The 5,654-nt window shown below is 39.6% G+C and overlaps 1 non-coding gene across 1 annotated transcript; it reads right to left on the minus strand.

Moving 5' to 3' along the window:
* Window positions 1–278: 278 nt before the first annotated feature.
* On the minus strand, window positions 279–385 carry LOC128282796 (small nucleolar RNA R71). Its single transcript, XR_008273149.1, has one exon. It is a non-coding gene; the product is annotated as a small nucleolar RNA R71 (small nucleolar RNA).
* Window positions 386–5,654: the final 5,269 nt, after the last annotated feature.

Consider the following 5,654-nt stretch of genomic DNA (forward strand, 5'->3'; position numbering starts at 1 on the left):
TAAAAACTAACGCAATTCAAATGATACAGCAATTTGTTCAGTTTGATGGTTTGCAGGACGAAGATCCCAATGCACACTTAGCAAACTTTTTAGAACTATGTGATACATTTAAAATTAATGGCATTTTCTATTATGCCATTCGCCTTCGGTTCTTCCCTTTTTCTTTGAGAAACAAAGCTAAAAAGTGGTTGAATACGTTACCACGGGGGTTAATCACTACTTGGGAACAAATGATCGAAAAGTTTTTACTAATATATTTTTCACCTGCTAAAACGACTAAATTACGTAATGATATCTCTTCTTTTGTGTAAATGGATTTAGAAACACTCTACGTTGCATGGGAGAGATATAAGGACCTTTTGCGAAGATGCCCTCACCATAGGTTACCACTCTGGCTACAGGTTCAAACTGTTCATAATGGCCTAAATCCTTCGACTCGACAAATGGTTGACGCAGTTGCTGGCGAAACTATCAATAATAAAACACCTGAAGATGCCTATGAATTTATAGAGGAGATGTCACTGAATAACTATCAGTGGCAAGTCATGAGGACAAAGCCAAAGAAAACAGCCAGTGTTTATAACGTCGATTCAGTCACCATGCTCTCTAATTAGGTAGAACTCTTGAATATGAAAATTGATGGTTTTCTTAGTTCTTCACAGGTTCACCCAGTAATGCAGTACGAAGTAAATGGAGGTGGATCGAACAATTTAGAATACCCACCTTATGGCTACAACATGGAGAACGGGCAGTTAAATTACATGGGTAATAATCCTCGATCTCAAAACAATCATTATAGCAATACTTACAATGCAGGTTGGAAGAATCACCCAAATTTTTCATAGGGAGGCCAAGGAAATCAGAAACCACCACCCCCTCCAGGCTTTCAGCAACCACCATACTAGCAGGAGAAAAAGCCAAACCTTGAGGAGATGCTAACCAAATTCATCTCGGTGTCAGAGACTCATTTTTAGAATACCAAGACGGCACTCAAAAATCAACAAGCATCAATCCAGGGGCTCGAAACTCAGATTGGATAGCTCGCCAAGTTGATTTCTGAACGACCACAAGCTAGCCTGTCAAGCAACACTGAATCTAACCCAAGGGAGCAACTCAACGCAATTGCCATTCAAGATGAGGAAGGGTTAGTGGCAAAACCAAGGCCAGAACAGGTGGTAAGCGAAGGTAAGAATGAGGTAGGCCAAAATGAACAAAAATTGGTAAGTACAGAATATAAACCTCGTGTGTCATACCCCAATACGACAAGAAAAAATCACTCGGACGATCAATTTGGTAAATTCCTTCAACTGTTAAAGAAACTACATATTAACCTACCGTTTATTGAAGCACTTTCACAGATGCCGAACACAGTCAAATTTTTAAAGTTAGATGAAAGGTCGTATGTAGAGCTAAACGCGGTTTGCTCAGCCATTCTTCAGAATAAGCTACCCAACAAACTAAAAGATCCAAGAAGTTTTACTATTCCTTATTTAATTGGTAGTTTAGATGTTAATAATGCGTTGGCTGATCTAGGGGCTAGTATCAATGTTATGCCTTACAAATTGTTTAAGCAACTAGGTCTAGGGAAACCAAACAAACTAGGATAAGCATTCAATTAGCAGATAAAACTGTCAGATTTCCTAGGGGTATCATTGAAGACGTACTCGTTAAAATTGACAAATTTATATTCCCAGTTGATTTTGTTGTTTTAAACATAAAAGAGGAAGTAATGTTCCTTTAACTTTGGGAAGGCCCTTTTTAGCAACTGCTAGAAAAATTATTGACGTTGGCACAGGTAAACGTACACTTCGTGTAGGAGACAAAACAATCACCCTTCGAGCTCGCAATCTGAACAACACATCAAAAATTGAAGGTGATTGTACAAATTGTTCTACTAAGACTGATCATACGGTGCAACCTATTTTGCAGGAAATAAGTTTGAAGGACACACATTAGCCACGTTCAATCCGGAACAAATGATCTACATATGAAAAACGAATGTTATAAATCGAGGAGTTAGATGAATGGCTGACATTTAACCCGAGAAAACACGATAAATCAAAACTCTGCCAAAACGAGCTCAATGCCTTACCAAATCAACTTAAGGTTGGAGATAAAGTTTCATTAGATGCCGCAGATTCTCTCATTGACACTGCCAAACCGAATGAAGAAATTCCTCTTACGATACTTAGCATTTTCCTATTTGGTACAGTCGAGGTAAGTCATCCCAAATTCGGCACCTTTAAGGTAAACAATAACCTCTTAAAACCTTATTTTGATGGGATTCATAGCAGGAATGAAGAGTATAAACTCCTCGAACCACCATGACCATTCACCAGAGAGGTAAGTCGAGCTTAGACTACAAATAAGCGTTTCTCAGGAGGCAACCCGAGTACTAACAATATTAATTTCTTTAAATTTTAGTTTTAACATCTAACATACTAACCGACTCATGGAATGCAGGCTTTCTAAAGCACACACGGCCAAGTACACGGGCGTGCCTTAGGCCGTGAGAAAACAGGGTGAAATTTTCCCCAACACAAGATGCGATAAGTCGTCACAGCCGTGCGTTGGACCGTGGGCAAATCTACCAAAACAACACGGGCATACGACACGCCCGTGTCATAGAACCGTGGTTAAACCTAAGAAAATAGCACGGGCATTTGCCACGCCCGTGTCTAGAACCCGTGGTCGAACCTGTCAGATTAACACGGGCGTGGGCCTACATACACGGGCGTGGGAGAAGCGAACGAAGACAGACACGGCCGTGTGCACCCACACGCCCAAGGAACACGGGCGTGGGCCAAATGTCAAACGCGCCCAAATTCAAAATTCGCGAATCACACGGGCAAAAATTGGGGAACACAGGTATGTGCCCTAGCCGTGTGTCCCAAAATCTATAAATACCCTTCACTATTCATCATCTTCTTCACCCAAAATCCCTAACCCTAGCTGTTGCAAGTCCACACGGCCTCCCTGCCACACCGGTGCACCGCCTCCAACTCCATTTTTGACACCCATTCTCATCTTTTTAGCGTTTATTTACTCTTTTCTCTCTATTTTCTTCATCCCTTTTACTAATTTTATGATTCTTATGGTTTTATTTGGTAGATATTTGATTTATATTCATAGTTCTCACTATAGTCATGCTTATACGTTTATTCTTCGCCATTTTAGTCAATACTTTCTAATACATTCATTCTTTTCGTGTGTTCCCATAAGAGTCTAGTTCAGTCATTTTATGTTGAAAATAGTCATGCTTTTATTATGTCAATTGCTATATAAACTTCTATCATTTATATTAAACTGCTGAGTATTGTTGGTTGGACTGGTTAGTTTAACTATATTCATGATTACTTCTTGAGTTAGTTAGTTAGTCATGTTATATTCTTTGTTCTTCTTCCAGGTATACCATGTCAAGCTCACGTGGAAAGAAAACTGTCGTTCCGGCTTCGAAAAAGCGAAAAAGGGCATCTTCCTCGGGCCCTACTGTAGAAATTCGCCACCCATACCTCCAATTTCCACCCGGCAATCAGGAGGAACTATTCCAAATCCTACAAGCCAACCTTTAAATGTGGGCCGCTGTATTGACTGGACAGTGCTTGAACAAGTCCTGTTGGCTGACGATGTACGAGGACTCCTAACAACCAATCTATAGGACCTCTTCTTTGCGATCATCGAGCCGACGTACCTTGAGCTCACACTTGAACTTTGTTCGACATTCCATGTTCAAGACATCATGAACAACTTTGATGATCCTGGAACAGTCCAGTTCCGTCTCAGCGGTTTAGTTTGCCAGTTGAGTGTGCCCGAGTTTCGTATAGCTTTGGGCCTGTACATAGAGGAGTTCATGGATGAGAACGACCTCGACACTCTCCGTCGCCACATCCACATGGACTTCCTCAAATGGGCAGACCACATGGCCGTGTCCCTTTGGCAAGGTCAAAGCACGATTTACACAGGTAGATCACACGTCCGTGCCTATTTAACAGCCTTAACCACGGCCTTAAGCAATCACACACGGGTGTGTCCCTGTCGAGCCCAAGTTTAGTCCAATTCGAAAAAGGTCAATTTTGAGGGCTCTTAGGCATTCCAAAGCCTATTTAAACACCTGAAGAGCACTTAGACGAGGGACGCATAGGAGAAAGCAAGGAATTGCTCAAGGAAAGCCGATCGATCCATCTCAGAAGTCGGATTCACCATCAAGACTGAAGATCTCCCTTCAAATTTCCTCAGGAGTTTTTGGGTTTTCTTAGGTTTTGTTATTTTTATTCTTTTGAGATGTGTTCTTTCATTAGTATGAATTAAAACCCCTAAATACCTAAGGGGAATGAAACCTAAGACGGATCTTGTTATTATTATCTGAATTGTATGATAAATATTTAACTTGTTCTTAATTATGTGTTCTTAATTCTTGTTTTGATATTCCAGGATATTGATTCAAGTTATGCTTTTATTCAGAGGAGGAATAGACCCTGTCTAAGAGTAAATTTGTCATAATTAAGCGGAGTTGGTTGCGCACCTAGAGATAGGGTGACAAGATTTTGCCGGATTAGGGTGAAACCTAATAAGGGGATCCATAGATCAAATTAATGCAACCCTAGGGCGTTAATTAGAAAGAGATTTCAATTATTCAATCTAGGGTTAGACGTTGTTAGTCTCGAGAGAGATAATAATATAACTTAGGTATCTCTACGGAACAAGTTGAATGAATAAATCGTCTGATTCAGACTCAAATAACAAGTGAAGTCTAGGTGGATTTTTTCTTAGGTATTGTCTTAATCAATCGAGTTTTCCGAAAAGTATTTTCCCCAAATTTCTTTTCTGTGATTTCTTAGTTTAATTAATTAGTTAGATAAACAAAACCTTTTTAGTTTTTTAGGCTAGATAATAAAAAGAAAGTTGATACTAGTACTTTTAGTTCCTTTGGGTTCGATAATCTGGTCTTGCTAAAGCTATACTACTGTTCGATAGGTACACTTGCCTTCATCGTGATAATAGTTAGTTTCAAGAACGATTCATTATAAATATTTATAACCTGTCACGAATATCACGTATCAATATTTAATAGATAGAAATAGTACTACGTGGAAATCAGGAGTAGTAAGTTTGCTAGTTGATTAAGAACACGTAAAAAGGAATCTGGCAATTTTGCTTCCCAGCATTGCTCAAGTAGATGAATTGTGTGGCATAGGGAACTGGAGTCTATTCTGCTAAAAAAGAATACAAATGGCTCGTGACAAAAAACTCTAAGTTCTTTAAGTAATGACTTGATAACTCAGACTACAACGCTAAAGACCTTCTACACAAAGCTATGAAATTTAAACATCTCGAGCAAAATCAAGACTATAATGTGGAAAGTTGTTAACAGTTATCTGCCCACACTAAGTAATTTACAAATAAGAAGGATATTTGCTGAGAGCTATTGCCCTGCCTATTGAACTGCTGTGGAATCGATTTACATTTGTTTCGCGAGTGTCCCTTTACTCGACAAATCCTACAGGGGTTGGATGTGATATTCTCACCCACCAACGGACAGCACAATTGGAAAACATGGTTAGCTAAGAAGTTTATCACCAGTAGTCGAGGTAAGTGCAAAGTGATTATTGTTACCTTTTGGGCACTGTTGTACAACCACAACAGACTCTACCATG

Source organism: Gossypium arboreum, chromosome 10 (genome assembly GCF_025698485.1).
Source record: "Gossypium arboreum isolate Shixiya-1 chromosome 10, ASM2569848v2, whole genome shotgun sequence".
Classification (NCBI taxonomy): Eukaryota; Viridiplantae; Streptophyta; class Magnoliopsida; order Malvales; family Malvaceae; genus Gossypium; species Gossypium arboreum.